This window comes from Astatotilapia calliptera, chromosome 22, assembly GCF_964374335.1.
Source record: "Astatotilapia calliptera chromosome 22, fAstCal68.1, whole genome shotgun sequence".
NCBI classification, from domain to species: Eukaryota; Metazoa; Chordata; class Actinopteri; order Cichliformes; family Cichlidae; genus Astatotilapia; species Astatotilapia calliptera.
In genome coordinates this window covers 29,788,954-29,808,904 of record NC_137442.1, presented here as the reverse complement: position 1 = coordinate 29,808,904, position 19,951 = coordinate 29,788,954, and the positions used below count along the sequence as shown (strand labels likewise).

Below are 19,951 nucleotides of genomic sequence, written 5' to 3'. Positions count from 1 at the left end.
CAACAGAGTAGATTCCTTCACTGAAACATAATATCTCCTCAGCCACATCAGGGGGCTGCAAACAGGACTCGAGTGCAAAACCACCATTAGTCAGTCCATCTGCTTGCTCTGAATCATCTCTCATCTGTTCATGCGATTGTTCACCATCACAGGGTAACATGTCAATGTCCTGTTCATTTATATTTTGTGCTTCACTCAGTGCATTTTTCTCACAGCTGTCAATTTCCATTAAATCAGCCTCATCATAATCGTCCTCATTCATGTTTTCATCATCATCCTCATCATCTTCATCAGGAAGAGTTGGATCACACAGCTCAGCATCATCTCTGATGCTCACATCCTTATACTGTGGATGAATCTGCTTGAGTTTATGCAGTGCTTGCACAAGTTTAGACCAGCTTACAGTCTGAAACAGCTGATGACCTTTGTAAGACAAGCGTCTCTTCAATTTTACTCTCAAGACCTGAGAATTAATTCTCAATCGAGGTAGTGTTTCAACAGTTTCCTGTACCTCTGATGGGACACAGACCACATTTCCTCTAATTGCTCTTTGTCTGCCTTTGGGAAGAGGAATGATCTTGGCAAATGGTATGCACTTGGCTATGAGATGTCTCTCCAGTATGTTGAGATCAGAAAGTTCAGCTGGAATATCAGCAAGATCCAACTTATTGGCAACAGCAAGTGCTGGCATGGATCCATTTTTAAGATGATCGTGGCAGGTGTGACATATCCACTCTCTCTTTCTCTCATCAGGCACTTTGCACTGCTCATTTCTGCAGTTTTCATCACAAACATGAACAAACTTTCCTGTCAAACATGTTGCAACTACATGTGGGTTTTTGACATACTTTGACCTTGTGCAGGGTCGCACTTGGTTTGGAAATGAAGCCTTGAAGCATACAGTACATGGGTATGATGGTCCAGCTTTGATTTGTGATTTGAACACAGATATGGCCTCGTTGATCACACTGTTGTCACTCTCTTGGGTTTGTCTGTTCACCCATCTGTATTTCCTTTTTATTTTCATTGCACATCTCATGTTGTGCATAATCCTGAAGGCAAGATTACTTTGATACCTGTCTCGCATTAGTTGTTTCATTAGTTGTCTGTGTCTTACTCTGAATGCATTGTCACGTGCATAACGCTGAGTCACTCGAGATCTCTGTCTCTCTCTGAATTCAGGGTTTTCTTGATACCTTTTAGTTATATAGTTTTTTTGTTTTTGTCTAAATTCAGCATTGTCACAGTAGCGTCTTTTAATATATTGTTGTTGTTTCTTTCTGAATTCATCGTTCTCACAGTAGCGTCTTTTAATATATTGTTGTTGTTTCTTTCTGAATTCATCGTTCTCACAGTAGCGTCTTTTAATATATTGTTGTTGTTTCTTTCTAACTGTAGCATTCTCAGAAAAACGTTTTTTAACATATTGTTTTTGTTTCTTTCTGAATTCATCATTTTCACAGTAACGTCTTCTAATATATTGCTGTTGTTTCTGTCTGAATTCATCATTTTCACAGTAACGTCTTCTAATATACTGTTGTTTTTTCTGTCTGACTTCAGGATTGTTTTTATATGCCTCGCTTGTGCAAGACTTTTTCTTTTCTTTGTACTCTTTGTTTGAAGCATACTTTTGTCGTTCTTTCCTTTTTTGGTTTTCTTTTCTCTGATTTCTGGGTTTCTCTGATGCCATTAATCTTCTTCTCATTTTTTGCCTTTGTTGTTTATTAACTTTTTTCAGTTTTTGTAAAACTATATCAGAAAGATCACAGGAAGCAACATTTGTTATTGCAGCATTTGATTGACATAAAAAAGCATCCCTTGATGGAAGGAAACTTAATTCACTGCATAGTTCTTCAGTTGGTATATTAGGAGGTTCATTCTGATCTTCATATGATGTGAACTGAGTCACGTGGACTTCTTTTTGTTTCACCGGTGGCGTACAAATGGACATTTGACAAAAGATGTTCTCAGTCAGATCAGTCGTTGTGTTTCTCCTTGGAGTAGAGGAGTTTGCTTCATCAACAGTTGTATCAGAGTGAGTAGATGCCACAGCAGTGGCAGCTGTTGGTCTGCAGACTGTGTCTGTGATAGTATCACTCAGGTTCACTGTGCTCATACTGTAGAACTGCACAGGCTTCAGTTCATAGTTACAAGAGGGTGATATCTCCATCATTTCATAAGAATCTTGGATCCTCTTAATCATGTCACTGAGGAGAGTGAATTTCAGCATCACTGCTGTACCACGATTACGTGACTGTAGTAGTAGAGGAAGACCACTGGGTGTTCTGGAGTGTGGATCAAAGAAACCATATTTGCCTGATGTGGATCGGAACACTGCGATACACAATCCACTCATAATCAATAAGGCATACTGCACATCTGACAACAGGCAGCTCAGTCCTGCTTCTAAGCTGAGAAAGGTATCTACTGCCTCCTCTGGAGGTTCTTCAAATGTCCCATACCGGGAAGGCTGTGTCATGTCGACATCATACATAGACCAGCGAGCATCAACTTTGTCTGGCAGCTCATCGGTTGCCAAATGAATATTTTTAGGAAATCTTTTCTTGGCCTCTTTGTACATCACATCACCTTTATCCAAGACCAGATTAAGGTCAGCTGTAGTCATGTTATCATTCTCATGAAGGAAAGCAAGAAATGTGAGTGAGTTACATGTGCACTGCTTGTTTCTGGAGTCTCCATATTTGGGATGAGCCTGGCTGTGAGATGCACAGATATGTGTAACAGAGGGCTGGTTTTCAAAGTTCACTCTTTCTGCATGAGATGGTCCTGCCACATCACTGTGACGGCCTCTTTTTACAATATCAGCATAACCCACCTGTGGGGCACTTGACACCTCAGGTTGGTCTCTATGGTTTACCTGATGATCATTAAATTCATGCTGCAATCCAATCTTTACAGCATCTGCATAGGATACCTGTTGTACATGTGCAGGAACATGTTGACCTGCCTGTTTGACACCATCAGCATTGGTCTTTGCAGACACAAAGTCTTCTGCAGAGCTCTGAGGAAAATCACACTCAGCTTGTTCACATGTTGGTACTTCATAAAACTCATGGAACTTCTTCCAGCGTTGTTTTGCAGCTTGTGACTTTTTCTGCTTCCTTGGCATTTTTACACAAGTGTTTCTCTTAGTCTTTAGAAAATATGTTTATAAAATAAGAGTGGCACAGAGCAGGAGATGTTTTCTTTGTCTTTATATTTCAGTTTTTATTTCTCAGAAACAGATGTCTTTGTTTGTTTGACAGTTTGTCAGTCAAGAGAATAATATGCACTCTCTTTATTGGCTTGGCACAACTTAGCAGCAAGCGCAAAGTGAAAAACAGCTAGAGAGAAAATTTAGAAGAGAGAACAGACAGAGCAGGAGAAACACGGCTGGGAAATCACAATCAAACCGTGAATTAGAGTTTTCTTTATTTGTTCAGTTTGTTCTCAGGTAGAGGCAATATGCACTCTTTATTGCTTTAATGGCTTGGCGTTTTTCAGCAGCAAGCCAAGAGTGAAAAACAGGTAGAGAGAAAATTTAGCAGAGAGAACAGACAGAGCAGGAGAGACACGGCTTTAAATCAAACCGCAGAGTTTTCTTTGTTTGTTCAGTTTGTTCTCAGGTTGAGGCAAAATATGCACTCTTTATTGTTTTATTGGCTTGTGCATTTTTCAGCAGCAAGCCAAAGAGTGAAAAACAGGTAGAGAGAAAATTTAGCAGAGAGAACAGACAGAGCAGGAGAGACACGGCTTTAAATCAAACCGCAATAAGATTCTTGGTTTGGCAAAATTTCTCACAAACCACAGGGTGAAATACAGATGGAAAGAAGGCAGAGACAACAGGTGGAGTAGGACAGAAGATAGAGGGGTTGGGGGGTTGGGATGTGAGATAGAAGACTGGAGATCTGGTCCTTGTTCTTCTTCTGCACACTGTGAACAAAAAACAAGAAAAAAAATTTTTTAATAAAATTATATCACATGGTAATTGTATGAACTAATTGTGACTACTGAAAAAGGACAAAACAAATATTCAAGCTAAACTGTTGTCGGCTGCCATGTGCAAAAAGTTGAGCAATTTGGCACTTTTTAAAAGAATAAATATTTAATTAAATTCAGCAATAATATTTTTAAATACAAATATGACTGAGTGAATTGTTAACTAATCACATGTAATGTGCAAAAATGTACGAAAAAAATATTTTAGCCCAATTGTTAAGCTGAACTTATGTGTCTTTATTATAAAAATGTGTTTAAAAGGTCTAGCACAAAGTTTGAACCCATCACTTTAAAGCTTATATTAGTCAGATTATTTTTTTAAAATTTTGGTGTACTTCTCTAACAGTATGTGCACACCTACCAGGCAAAGCACAGATGTGAGTCAAGTTCCTGAAAGTGTAAGACAAGAAATAACATGTTAGTTGTCTGTACAGTTTTATCAGACTAACAAAAAAACAAAGCCCACACGACATGATACACTGAACTTATAGTCAGCAGGGTAATTATAGAGTAATATAGCACACCAGCTGATACAGCAGCCATTTTATAATTCAAACTAATTAACTGAAGTATTTATTTAAGTACTTATATAAGGCTACTGTTAGACTGTTACTACCCTTAGCATCGCTAAGTGCTAACACTAACTTCAGTTAGTGTTAGCACTGCTGGTAGAACTAGCACTCTTACTGTTAAAACTGAGGCACAATGGCAATAATAAAGCTCATTTGTTACTTTTGTCTCACTGACCGCCAATAAATATCACAGGAATATCACAGGAATATTCTTTTTGTCAGTTAAAAACTGCTAAGGCTAGTGTTGGCACTATAGCTAGCGTTAGCATTGATGCTAGCATTAGCATCGAAGCTAGCATTAGCACTGCTACTAACAGCAAAAGTCATGAAGTACTCTTACTGTTAAAACTGAGGCACAATGGCAATAATAAATCTCATTTGTTACTTTTGTCTCACTGACCGCCAATAAATATCACAGGAATATCACAGGAATATTCTTTTTGTCAGTTAACAACTGCTAAGGCTAGTGTTAGCACTATAGCTAGCATTAGCATTGAAGCTAGCGTTAGCATTGAAGCTAGCGTTAGCATTCCTGCTACTAACAGCAAAAGTCATGAAGTACTCTTACTGTTAAAACTGAGCCACAATGGCAATAATAAATCTCATTTGTTACTTTTGTCTCACTGACCGCCAATAAATATCACAGGAATATCACAAGAATATTCTTTTTGTCAGTTAACAACTGCTAAGGCTAGTGTTAGCACTATAGCTAGCATTAGCATTGAAGCTAGCGTTAGCACTGCTGCTAACAGCAAAAGTCATAAACCTATATAAATGGTAGCAAAGGTTCTTTTTTTGCTTTCTTTATTCTTTGAACTCTGTTGAACTTTAAAAAGACTTGATATGTGAGTTTAAATGTCAAACATGTATTTTTACCATCATAAAATTAAAACAGTGCTGTACTGAGTGTATTGTACTTACCACAGCAGAGAGCAAAGCGGAATGACGGCAGTTGGTGCAGTGATTAGTTAAAGACTGATGAGGCGTTCAGGTGGTGCTTGGAAATTTGAGCATCAGTTTGAACATCAATAATGAGCATATATATTTCTCTGTCATAGAGAGACAGAGAAAAAAATACACAAGACTCACCAGCATACAAATTGGTACTTTTTCTCTTTATGTCACTCATTCGCTTATACTCAGGAAAGAGGGCAACTGGCATTAAATTAGCAAATAAAAAGTATGTCATCTTGAACTGTTTTATGGATTTTATTTTAAGACTACTTTGAGCGTATTCGTGGGGAGATAAACTATACAGACTAAAAACAGAGACATTAAATGAGATTCGATTATTTAAAATGTGGGAAAATACACTACAGACAGGTAGATGCTGTGAGCTTTAATTATCCAGTCAGAAAAGATTATTTTAAAGTCATCAACTGACTAAAACTGCCGAGGTATGAAAAACCTGTGTGGAGAAGACAAGTCCACCAATACACAATCAACTTGAATTTAACAGGGCAATAATTCAGGTCTCTATTCAGTTAGCCTATATTAACTACTGACATACTGTTAATCTGTGGCAAAAGCCTGTCAAACCTGTCTTATTGTACCTATTGAAAAAGTTAATCTTACTACAACTGCTTAGATGTAACACACATTTTTGATTTAATCTTGGCAGAGTGAGAGACAGAGCTCGTTAAGCAGGCAGGTGTGAGCCTGGTTGCTATAGTGACTGCACCCAAGGGCTCCATACACACGTACACAGACATGCACCTCACTTTTGCTGCTTAAAATGAACAGAAAAGTCAGGCCGAAACAAATCGCTCCCAAATGAAAAGTAAAAGTCGTATTGACAAAATTCTTTCACCGTGAGTGACAGCAATGTCTAGTCTACTGAATTCTCAGTTTTCATGCCTGTGGAGTTTATTATATGGACGTGGTGACAGTGGAAAGACACCATGCTCTTCTGATTTTCAAACGAACCTTCTGAGCCATTTTAACATTAGAGTCTATGGAAGAGTTGGAGGGAGGAGGCTGTGCATTGGTGACATTTATGAAAGAACCATAACACCTAGTACAATAGTAAACACATTGGATGAAAGAGGACAGCGATGGCTACGTTTTGAGGGTAAAATCATACCTGTAGAGCAAACGCTGTGGACACAGCAGCAGTTTTAAAAAAGATTTTAAGATTAATTTTTTTGCTCCTCTCACTCTAGCAGTTGAGCTGTCTCACTCTAGCCCCAACATTCCGTCCCATACACACCCATTATAAATTTTGAAACGGGTGAAAAAACATCATGAAACTTAAACTGGAACTGAAGAAAAAGTATAATAGATATTGAAAAGATAAATACAAGTTGAATAGTTGAATGTCTTGTCTTCGTTTTAAAGTTTGAATGGTGGCTCTATGTCAATGTATGTGGAAGTAGTAAGAGTTTAAAAATGAGTAAGTTGAATGAGAATTTGAAGGGTCTCCCCATTGAAATACATGGGAAATTTTTGTTGAATAAAGTTGAATAAAATTAAAAATATAAATGTTAAAAATGAGAAAAATAGAAGCAATGTTGTCCAAAATAATAGGAATCTAACGATGTTTGAATGGTTTTTCTAAGTTGAACGGTTTTGAAGGAGTAGGCTTTCAAAAAACGTACGGAAAAATAATAAAATATAATAATAACTAGAAAGTGCATTTTCTGAAGAAACTGCAGTGTGAATGCTTGAATCTGAATGTATGCACTGAAATGAATTAATTGCTGAATTTTGAGTTAAAAATCTTGAATGAGATTAAAAAAAAACAAAAAAAAAACGAATTTAACCTGAAAACAAAGGTGCTGAACTGCTAAAAGCTGAAAGTTACACAGAAGAAGGAGTTGGAAAAAAACTGAAAATGTTTTAAATGTAAATTAGAAAACCCTAAGAAATGAGAAAAGAACATTTAGAGTCAGAAAACATCTGAATGAATATTAAAAGGTCATATTCTTTGAATCACTGAATGACTCAAATGTGATCCCTCCACTTTGATCCACACAGTTTAAAAAGTTTAAATGCCTGAGCTTTGAAAGATACGGTGTTGGAAAGAGAACAATAATGGCGACAATTTGAGGGTAAAATGATGGCTGTAACACTGTGGACACAGCAGCAGTTGAAAGAGAAGTGTTTCAGATGAATCTTGGTACAGTGGCAGGCAGAGCTCGTTAAGCAGGCAGGTGTGAGCCTGGTTGCTATAGTGACCGCACCCAATGGCTCCATACACACGCACACAGACATGCACCTCACTTTTGCTGCTTAAAATGAACAGAAAAGTCAGGCCGAAACAAATCGTTCCCAAATGAAAAGTAAAAGTCGTATTGACAAAATTCTTTCACTGTGAGCGACAGCAATGTCTAGTCTACCAAATTCTCAGTTTTCATGTCTGTGGAGTTTATTATATGGACGTGGTGACAGTGGAAAGACACCATGCTCTTCTGATTTTCAAACGAACCTTCTGAGACATTTTAACATTGGAGTCTATGGAAGAGTTGGAGGGAGGAGGCTGTGCATTGGTGACATTTATGAAAGAACCATAACACCTAGTACAATAGTAAACACATTGGATGAAAGAGGACAGCCATGGCTACGTTTTGAGGGTAAAATCATACCTGTAGAGCAAACGCTGCGGACACAGCAGCAGTTTTAAAAAAGATTTTAAGATTATTTTTTTTGCTCCTCTCACTCTAGCAGTTGAGCTGCCTCACTCTAGCCCCAACATTCCGTCCCATACACACCCATTATAAACTCTGAAACGGGTGAAAAAACATCATGAAACTTAAACTGGAACTGAAGAAAAAGTATAATAGATATTGAAAAGATAAATACAAGTTGAATAGTTGAATGTCTTGTCTTCGTTTTAAAGTTTGAATGGTGGCTCTATGTGAACGTATGTTGAAGTAGTAAGAGTTTAAAAATGAGTAAGTTGAATGAGAATTTGAAGGGTCTCCCCATTGAAATACATGGGAAATTTTTGTTGAATAAAGTTGAATAAAATTAAAAATATAAATGTTAAAAATGAGAAAAATACAAGCAACCATGTCCAAAATAATAGGAATCTAATGGTGTTTGAATGGTTTTTCTAAGTTGAACGGTTTTGAAGGAGTAGGCTTTCAAAAAACGTACGGAATAGATAATAAAATATAAGAACTAGAAAGTGCATTTTCTGAAGAAACTGCAGTGTGAATGCTTGAATCTGAATGTATGCACTGAAATGAATTAATTGCTGAATTTTGAGTTAAAAATATTGAATGAGATTAAAAAAAAACAAAAAAAAAACGAATTTAACCTGAAAACAAAGGTGCTGAACTGCTAAAAGCTGAAGGTTACACAGAAGAAGGAGTTGGAAAAAAACTGAAAATGTTTTAAATGTAAATTAGAAAACCCTAAGAAATGAGAAAAGAACATTTAGAGTCAGAAAACATCTGAATGAATATTAAAAGGTCATATTCTTTGAATCACTGAATGACTCAAATGTGATCCCTCCACTTTGATACACACAGTTTAAAAAGTTTAAATGCCTGAGCTTTGAAAGATACGGTGTTGGAAAGAGAACAATAATGGCGACAATTTGAGGGTAAAATGATGGCTGTAACACTGTGGACACAGCAGCAGTTGAAAGAGAAGTGCTTAAGATGAATCTTGGTACAGTGGCAGGCAGAGCTCGTTAAGCAGGCAGGTGTGAGCCTGGTTGCTATAGTGACCGCACCCAATGGCTCCATACACACGTACACAGACATGCGCCTCACTTTTGCTGCTTAAAATGAACAGAAAAGTCAGGCCGAAACAAATCGTTCCCAAATGAAAAGTAAAAGTCGTATTGACAAAATTCTTTCACCGTGAGCGACAGCAGCTTCTAGTCTACTGAATTCTCAGTTTTCATGCCTGTGGAGTTTATTATATGGACGTGGTGACAGTGGAAAGACACCATGCTCTTCTGATTTTCAAACGAACCTTCTGAGCCATTTTAACATTAGAGTCTATGGAAGAGTTGGAGGGAGGAGGCTGTGCATTGGTGACATTTATGAAAGAACCATAACACCTAGTACAATAGTAAACACATTGGATGAAAGAGGACAGCCATGGCTACGTTTTGAGGGTAAAATCATACCTGTAGAGCAAACGCTGCAGACACAGCAGCAGTTTTAAAAAATATTTTAAGATTAATTTTTTTGCTCCTCTCACTCTAGCAGTTGAGCTGCCTCACTCTAGCCCCAACATTCCGTCCCATACACACCCATTATAAACTCTGAAACGGGTGAAAAAACATCATGAAACTTAAACTGGAACTGAAGAAAAAGTATAATAGATATTGAAAAGATAAATACAAGTTGAATAGTTGAATGTCTTGTCTTCGTTTTAAAGTTTGAATGGTGGCTCTATGTCAACGTATGTTGAAGTAGTAAGAGTTTAAAAATGAGTAAGTTGAATGAGAATTTGAAGGGTCTCCCCATTGAAATACATGGGAAATTTTTGTTGAATAAAGTTGAATAAAATTAAAAATATAAATGTTAAAAATGAGAAAAATAGAAGCAATGTTGTCCAAAATAATAGGAATCTAACGATGTTTGAATGGTTTTTCTAAGTTGAACGGTTTTGAAGGAGTAGGCTTTCAAAAAACGTACGGAAAAATAAAATATAATAATAAAGATTACAACAACAATACTGTGAATGCTTTTCAAGCATTCACACTAATAATAAAGATTAGAAGAACAATACTGTGAATGCTTTTCAAGCATTCACACTAACTAGAAAGTGCATTTTCTGAAGAAACTGCAGTGTGAATGCTTGAATCTGAATGTATGCACTGAAATGAATTAATTGCTGAATTTTGAGTTAAAAATATTGAATGAAATTAAAAAAAAAATCAAAAAATCAAATTTAACCTGAAAACAAAGGTGCTGAACTGCTAAAAGCTGAAGGTTACACAGAAGAAGAAGTTGGAAAAAAGCTGAAAATGCTTTAAATGTAAATTAGAAAACCCTAAGAAATGAGAAAAGAACATTTAGAGTCAGAAAACATCTGAATGAATATTAAAAGGTCATATTCTTTGAATCACTGAATGAAGAAAATGTGATCCCTCCACTTTGATCCACACGGTTTAAAAAGTTTAAATGCCTGAGCTTTGAAAGACACGGTGTTGGAAAGAGAACAATAATGGCGACGTTTTGAGGGTAAAATGATGGCTGTAACACTGTGGACACAGCAACAGTTGAAAGAGAAGTGCTTAAGATGAATCTTGGTACAGTGGCAGGCAGAGCTCGTTAAGCAGGCAGGTGTGAGCCTGGTTGCTATAGTGACCGCACCCAATGGCTCCATACACACGTACACAGACATGCGCCTCACTTTTGCTGCTTAAAATGAACAGAAAAGTCAGGCCGAAACAAATCGTTCCCAAATGAAAAGTAAAAGTCGTATTGACAAAATTCTTTCACCGTGAGCGACAGCAGCTTCTAGTCTACTGAATTCTCAGTTTTCATGCCTGTGGAGTTTATTATATGGACATGGTGACAGTGGAAAGACACCATGCTCTTCTGATTTTCAAACCAACCTTCTGAGCGATTTTAACATTAGAGTCTATGGAAGAGTTGGAGGGAGGAGGCTGTGCATTGGTGACATTTATGAAAGAACCATAACACCTAGTACAATAGTAAACACATTGGATGAAAGAGGACAGCGATGGCTACATTTTGAGGGTAAAATCATACCTGTAGAGCAAACGCTGCGGACACAGCAGCAGTTTTAAAAAATATTTTAAGATAAATTTTTTTGCTCCTCTCACTCTAGCAGTTGAGCTGCCTCACTCTAGCCCCAACATTCCGTCCCATACACACCCATTATAAACTCTGAAACGGGTGAAAAAACATCATGAAACTTAAACTGGAACTGAAGAAAAAGTATAATAGATATTGAAAAGATAAATACAAGTTGAATAGTTGAATGTCTTGTCTTCGTTTTAAAGTTTGAATGGTGGCTCTATGTCAATGTATGTGGAAGTAGATACAGTTTAAAGAGGATGAAGTTGAATGAGAATTTGAAGGGTCTCCCCATTGAAATACATTATAAATTTTTGTTGAAAAAAGTTGAATAAAATTAAAAATATAAATGTTAAAAATGAGAAAAATAGAAGCAATGTTGTCCAAAAGAATAGGAATCTAACGGTGTTTGAATGGTTTTTCTAAGTTGAACGGTTTTGAAGGAGTTGGCTTTCAAAAAACGTACGGAATAGATAATAATAATAAAATATAATAATAAAGATTAGAAGAACAATACTGTGAATGCTTTTCAAGCATTCACACTAATAATAATAACTAGAAAGTGCATTTTCTGAAGAAACTGCAGTGTGAATGCTTGAATCTGAATGTATGCACTGAAATGAATTAATTGCTGAATTTTGAGTTAAAAATATTGAATGAGATTAAAAAAAAACAAAAAAAAAACGAATTTAACCTGAAAACAAAGGTCCTGAACTGCTAAAAGCTGAAGGTTACACAGAAGAAGGAGTTGGAAAAAAACTGAAAATGTTTTAAATGTAAATTAGAAAACCCTAAGAAATGAGAAAAGAACATTCAGAGTCAGAAAACATCTGAAAGAATATTAAAAGGTCATATTCTTTGAATCACTGAATGACTAAAATGTGATCCCTCCACTTGGACCCACACAGTTTAAAAAGTTTAAATGTCTGAGCTTTGAAAGACAAGATGTTGGAAAGAGAACAACGATGGCGACGTTTTGAGAGTAAAATGATGGCTTTAACACTGTGGACACAGCAGCAGTTGAAAGAGAAGTGTTTAAGATTAATCTTGGCAGAGTGGCAGGCAGAGCTCGTTAAGCAGGCAGGTGTGAGCCTGGTTGCTATAGTGACCGCACCCAATGGCTCCATACACACGTACACAGACATGCGCCTCACTTTTGCTGCTTAAAATGAACAGAAAAGTCAGGCCGAAACAAATCGTTCCCAAATGAAAAGTAAAAGTCGTATTGACAAAATTCTTTCACCGTGAGCGACAGCAGCTTCTAGTCTACTGAATTCTCAGTTTTCATGCCTGTGGAGTTTATTATATGGACGTGGTGACAGTGGAAAGACACCATGCTCTTCTGATTTTCAAACGAACCTTCTGAGCCATTTTAACATTAGAGTCTATGGAAGAGTTGGAGGGAGGAGGCTGTGCATTGGTGACATTTACGAAAGAACCATAACACCTAGGACAATAGTAAACACATTGGATGAAAGAGGACAGCCATGGCTACGTTTTGAGGGTAAAATCATACCTGTAGAGCAAACGCTGCGGACACAGCAGCAGTTTTAAAAAATATTTTAAGATAAATTTTTTTGCTCCTCTCACTCTAGCAGTTGAGCTGCCTCACTCTAGCCCCAACATTCCGTCCCATACACACCCATTATAAACTCTGAAACGGGTGAAAAAACATCATGAAACTTAAACTGGAACTGAAGAAAAAGTATAATAGATATTGAAAAGATAAATACAAGTTGAATAGTTGAATGTCTTGTCTTCGTTTTAAAGTTTGAATGGTGGCTCTATGTCAACGTATGTTGAAGTAGTAAGAGTTTAAAAATGAGTAAGTTGAATGAGAATTTGAAGGGTCTCCCCATTGAAATACATGGGAAATTTTTGTTGAATAAAGTTGAATAAAATTAAAAATATAAATGTTAAAAATGAGAAAAATAGAAGCAATGTTGTCCAAAATAATAGGAATCTAACGATGTTTGAATGGTTTTTCTAAGTTGAACGGTTTTGAAGGAGTAGGCTTTCAAAAAACGTACGGAATACAGAATAAAATATAACTAGAAAGTGCATTTTCTGAAGAAACTGCAGTGTGAATGCTTGAATCTGAATGTATGCACTGAAATGAATTAATTGCTGAATTTTGAGTTAAAAATATTGAATGAGATTAAAAAAAAACCAAAAAAAACCCCGAATTTAACCTGAAAACAAAAGTGCTGAACTGCTAAAAGCTGAAGGTTACACAGAAGAAGGAGTTGGAAAAAAACTGAAAATGTTTTAAATGTAAATTAGAAAACCCTAAGAAATGAGAAAAGAACATTTAGAGTCAGAAAACATCTGAATGAATATTAAAAGGTCATATTCTTTGAATCACTGAATGACTCAAATGTGATCCCTCCGCTTGGATCCACACAGTTTAAAAAGTTTACATCTCTGAGCTTTGAAAGACAAGATGTTGGAAAGAGAACAATAATGGCGACAATTTGAGGGTAAAATGATGGCTGTAACACTGTGGACACAGCAGCAGTTGAAAGAGAAGTGCTTAAGATGAATCTTGGACAGTGGCAGGCAGAGCTCGTTAAGCAGGCAGGTGTGAGCCTGGTTGCTATAGTGACCGCACCCAATGGCTCCATACACACGTACACAGACATGCACCTCACTTTTGCTGCTTAAAATGAACAGAAAAGTCAGGCCGAAACAAATCGTTCCCAAATGAAAAGTAAAAGTCGTATTGACAAAATTCTTTCACCGTGAGCGACAGCAGCTTCTAGTCTACTGAATTCTCAGTTTTCATGCCTGTGGAGTTTATTATATGGACGTGGTGACAGTGGAAAGACACCATGCTCTTCTGATTTTCAAACGAACCTTCTGAGCCATTTTAACATTAGAGTCTATGGAAGAGTTGGAGGGAGGAGGCTGTGCATTGGTGACATTTATGAAAGAACCATAAGACCTAGTACAATAGTAAACACATTGGATGAAAGAGGACAGCGATGGCTACGTTTTGAGGGTAAAATCATACCTGTAGAGCAAACGCTGCGGACACAGCAGCAGTTTTAAAAAAGATTTTAAGATTAATTTTTTTGCTCCTCTCACTCTAGCAGTTGAGCTGTCTCACTCTAGCCCCAACATTCCGTCCCATACACACCCATTATAAACTCTGAAACGGGTGAAAAAACATCATGAAACTTAAACTGGAACTGAAGAAAAAGTATAATAGATATTGAAAAGATAAATACAAGTTGAATAGTTGAATGTCTTGTCTTCGTTTTAAAGTTTGAATGGTGGCTCTATGTGAACGTATGTTGAAGTAGTAAGAGTTTAAAAATGAGTAAGTTGAATGAGAATTTGAAGGGTCTCCCCATTGAAATACATGGGAAATTTTTGTTGAATAAAGTTGAATAAAATTAAAAATATAAATGTTAAAAATGAGAAAAGTAGAAGCACACCATTCCAAAAGAAGAGGAATCTAATGGTGTTTGAATGGTTTTTCTAAGTTGAACGGTTTTGAAGGAGATAGTCGGCGAAAAACGTACGGAATAGAAAATAATAATAAAGATTAGAAGAACAATACTGTGAATGCTTTTCAAGCATTCACACTAATAATAAAGATTAGAAGAACAATACTGTGAATGCTTTTCAAGCATTCACACTAATAAAGATTCGAATAACAATACTGTGAATGCTTTTCAAGCATTCACACTAATAATAAAATATAATAATAAAGATTACAACAACAATACTGTGAATGCTTTTCAAGCATTCACACTAATAATGATAGGTTCCCAATCAAGGCAATCTAATTTCCCCACTGATGTGTTATATTAATATTCTCTTTGTGCTGAGATTCAAAACAAATTACTTATCCAAAGTCACAGTTTCATATTACACTTCCATATACAACCCATACAAACATGTCTGGTTGTGTTTATTGGGGGAAATCTGGGTTTTTCAAAGAATCGTTCTGTTTTAAAGTCAAGTTCATGTCTGGGCTTCTGCTCACAGTTTAACTGAAGTTAATGTGTGTGTGTGTGTGTGTGTGTGTGTGTGTGTGTGTGTGTGTGTGTGTGTGTGTGTGTGTGTGTGTGTGTGTGTGGAGTGACTACATGATTACATCATCATAAAGTGAGAGAAAACAGGAGGTTATTTCTGACTACCTGATTGATTTTTGAGTCAGGGCTTAATGTGACGGCATCTGCCGAGACACTGGTTTCTCTCATCTCCTTTGCTTTTTCCATCAGGCCTTTTTGTTGATGAAAACCTCATAGATAATTTGGGATCCTTCTGGGGAAAACCTGGTCTTATTAGGAGAGATGGCATCCATCCCACTTTAGATGGAACAGCTCTCAATTCCAGAAATCTGGCCAAATTTATTAAACCCCCCAAAATGTGACTATCCAGAGTTAGGATGAGGAAGCGGACTCTCTGCAGCTTCTGTCCTCCTGTCATCCCCATAGACATTGTGTCTGCTCTTGTATCATCAAAAGACAAGCCCCCCAAAAGTATACAAATGAACAAAGAAAGACTGATATAACACCTTCAACTTCACCTGAGAATAAATCAATTAAATGTGGACCTTCTACTGATATTCCTTCTCCTCAAATACAAAATCTTGAATACTGAGGCAATATCTTAAAGACCTCATAGTATCTTATGAACACTTCACTCTCAGGCTACGTCCACACGTACCCGGGTATTTTTGAAAACGCAGATTTTTCTATGCGTTTGCACCTTTCATCCACACGTAAACGGCGTTTTCAGTCACTGAAAACAGAGATTTTTAAAAACTCCTGCCAGGGTGGATATTTTCAAAAACTCAGTTTTTGCGTTTACGTGTGGACGAGGTAAACGGAGAAAACGCAGCGTCAAAGGTGTGCGCATTTTTTGACGTCACACTGTGCGCCACGTTATTGTTTCGGTGAAATGAATTTCTACAATGGCGGACGTAGACAAAATACTGTTACGGTTAATTTTTCTCTCTGCAGTGTTTACAGTTTTTTCTGAATGCTTAAACCCTAACTGTGATTCCTGTAGCACAATTCCTAAAACTATTCAGACTTATAGCAAAACTACTTACTGAGTTTGCAAAACTAAAAGCACAAAAACTGCTTTGCACTCAGTTTGCAATTTTGTAACACACACTTTGCAAAACTGTAGGCACAATTCACTGCACAACACTCAATTATCAAATTTCCAACACACTCCTAGCAAAAGTATACACATGTATGGCTATCATTAACACTAATTTGCCAACTGTCTGGCACACTTTCACATGTGAAAACTTTTTTAGATAATTAGTTCACTTTGTAATCAGCCTAAGCACTATAATACAGGTAAGCTGTCTATGTGGAGTACAATGGAGGGAGCAGAAAGAGTGAGAAGTAGAGGAGGCCGAGGAAGAGGACGTGGAGGTGAAGAAGTAGGATGAAGAGGACGACAAGGACAAGGAGGAGCAAGAGGAAGACGAGGAGGGGGGAGAGGAAGATGAGGAGGGGGGATAGGAAGGGTAGGAAGAGTAAGAAATAGAATTGCTGATGACATCAGAGCTACAATAGTGGACCATGTAATCAACCGTGGAATGACCCTGAGGGTAGCTGGCCAACGGGTCCAGCCTAACTCGAGCCGCTACACTGTAGCAAGTACCATAAGGACATCTTGAAATGAGAATCGGTTAGTACAGTCACTTCGCACAAAGATTTGTAGCACTGCCGTATGCCAATGAGAAACACACCAATACCATTGATGTAAAAATACTGAAATTGTTACTTTACAGAATTGCTAGATGACCAGATGCTGGGGGCAGAGGAAGCATGTTCACTGCAGACCAAGTAACCCATATAGTCATTATGGCGATTGCAAATAATCCTATACTTGGAAATAAACACTTGTGTTTGTTTTGATGTGTTTGAATAAACACCAGTACTTGAAGTTTGGATCCCTCTATGCTTATGGATCTATGACAGAAGTATGAGCCCAAACTGACATAGCCTACCTTGTGCGCAGAGGAAGCAAAAGCCAGATGTGTTTTGTATTCATACCATCAGTGTGCAGTTGGTGCATTGTGTGCTTAGTAGATGATGGCTTGTGTGTACTGTTTGATATGGAAACACCATTTTTACGAAGGTGTGAAGAGTTAATGTAGCTGTGTTTGCTTTTGCAAGAGAACTACAATGTTTTGATGATTGGGTGACAGGTTTTCTTATTTGTGTGAAGAGTTTTGCAAAATTAGCAAATAGTTACAAAAAATGTGCTTAAGCAATCAGAAAAAACTGTAAATGCTTACATATACACACACAGTTACTGTCCCTCCACACATACGACTCAGTTCTGCTTCTGTGCGCCATCTTTGTTTACTCTTTCCCACCCAGGCTTATTGAAACCACTTCATTGTTTCCTTGTTTCCTATTTCTACACAGATAGGAATATAGCGCCTGCTGCTTTGGCATGTTCCTAGCAGAGTTTTCCTTCGTTTTTGGCTTTTAAGTGTGGACAGGATTTTTTTTATAAACGAAAACGGAAAATCTTTGTTTACAAAAATACACGTGTACGTGTGGATGTAGCCTCAGACTGCAGGCTTAATGGTGGAGTTTTCTCAGTCCCTGTCTGTACTCGTATTAGTTCTTTCCCCGATTTGTTTTTCTTCCATCCTCTCTTGTCAGGTCTCCTTATATTAAATTGTGTCCCTGTTTAGTTATTGTACTTCACTTCCTGCTTTATTTTGTCAGTTATTTGTTCCTTGTGCCTTGCTTTTAGTTTTACTTCCCCTTTCTTGTCTTCTGATTTATTTCAGCTGTGGTTTGTCCCAGGTGTCTCCCCTTTGCGCTAATCACCTTTCTGTGTATGAATAGTTGCTGTCTCTGTTTTTAATGGACCAATGGACATTTATTTATTTATTTATTTTTAAAATCAAGTTCTCCCTCATAAGTCCACATTTGGGTCCTTTTTCATACAATCCTTGATAGAAGGCTCTGACAACAACATAAACCAGGCAGACTCTGGGTTTGTTTTGGAAGAGCAGCTGAGGTGTTTCAAGTTAACTCTCATTTTTCTGTATAGGGAGTTGTTCAAATTTTTTCTCCATTCCCATCACAATCCACTTGTTGCCATTACATTTAGCTAATTCTTCTCTCTTGGAGCAGCAGCCCAGCACTCAAGCCACATCACCAGGAGTCAGCAAGAGAAGCCAAGGCTCACAGCGGTGGATTCATGAATGTGAGCCTGGAGTCACAATTACCTCAGCTTTCATCCTTCTTGCTGTCTGAGTGTCTTCTTGCAGTGCTGCCCAGCTTTCCAGCCGCTTCCCTGGCTAGGCTGTGGGCAGAGGACTATAAGCCTGTAGCTGTTGCTCTGGCTGGTCTCTCATCCAAAAGGATGAGCCTTTGTCTCTTTTTCCCAGCCAGAGACAGCTTCTTTGCCCATGTTTGCTAATTCCTGTGGCTCTGAAAATATCTCCAGTGCTGGTAAATTGTAATAGTGAGTTGGCCAGTAATAAAATGGCACCATTAAGACTGAATTTTCTTTTTCTGAGCCTGATAGTATAGAAAATGAGTTTTTTAATGCTGAGCATCCTGAGTTCGAGCTAGAGCTCCTAGAGCTCCAGCTATCAGAGGAGACTGCTCTGCTGAGCAGTCCCAGCTTTTAGAGCTACCTGAATATCCTGCACCACTGAGTGTCCTGGATATTCAAGACAGACAAAATCGGAACCTACAGAACCTGCAGAGACCCAGGCAGTGGATCTTGTGCCGCCTAAGGCTGAACCAATGGACTGTACGTTTCTATCAAGTTCAAAGGTCTCAGCCTCATCTTGGCCAAGTGTCATTCTTCCAGAAGGGTTCCACCTCCTCTGTCATCAATAACCCCCAGCCAAACCAGAATTGCCCTATTGCCTCTGCTGACACTGGCCTCCAAGGGGTCTTCTTTGTCTCTGACGTTCATCACCTCATTCACCACTGCTGGCTGCATATTAGGTGGAAGGTGCCTCAGAAATTCGAATTATTAAACTCTCTCTCTCTCTCTTGAAGAAAATATAATCTGATCAAACATTATTCAGCTTTAAATATTGTTCAGCTTTAAAGTTACTGTGCAACTGTGTAATAAAAATGTGCTCACGACTTTGGCCTTGAGAGCGATAAGAAGCGATCGCCTCATCCTGCAGGTGCAAGATATCTGCAAGCGAAGAGACTAGAACACCCAAGGCCGATTTCCTTTTATGGAGTTGTTTTTCTGCTAATGCAGCACTTTCCTCACAACCCCCTCCTGTAAGTTTTAGAGAATATATACCCATCCTCACAGCAAATCTTCGGAATCTCCTGATGTGAGCTGTGTTGAGAGGTTGTCTCTGTCTCAATAAAAGTTCACTGATTCCCCATCTGCCGCAGGTGTCCGGTTGTCTTCATTCTCCGCCAGCCTGGTTAAGTCAATTCCTCCTTAACATCTAAAAGAACCTATTTAATGAAGGAAGACGGGTTCACTTTGTGTTTAATATTATTCTATTGCTGTTGTTGTTTTTTTTGTATCCTTCAATTGGCGTCACAGAACAGGATCCGCTCCAGGTCAACTGGAACGGATGGGAGGACTTCGGCCGTGGTCTGAGTGAACGGAGTTTGGACAAAAGCTGTGTGCACACAAAAAACAAGGTAAGCAGACCTTTTATTTCTGCTA

The 19,951-nt window shown here is 37.8% G+C and overlaps 1 long non-coding RNA gene across 1 annotated transcript; it reads right to left on the bottom strand.

Annotated features, from left to right (window-relative positions):
- Nucleotides 1-3,202: 3,202 nt before the first annotated feature.
- Nucleotides 3,203-5,606, bottom strand: LOC145423421 (uncharacterized). The gene is made up of 3 exons (XR_013904464.1): nucleotides 5,493-5,606; nucleotides 4,361-4,389; nucleotides 3,203-3,933 (listed from the first exon to the last, which is right to left on the bottom strand). It is a non-coding gene; the product is annotated as an uncharacterized LOC145423421 (long non-coding RNA).
- Between the last annotated feature and the right edge of the window lie 14,345 nt (nucleotides 5,607-19,951).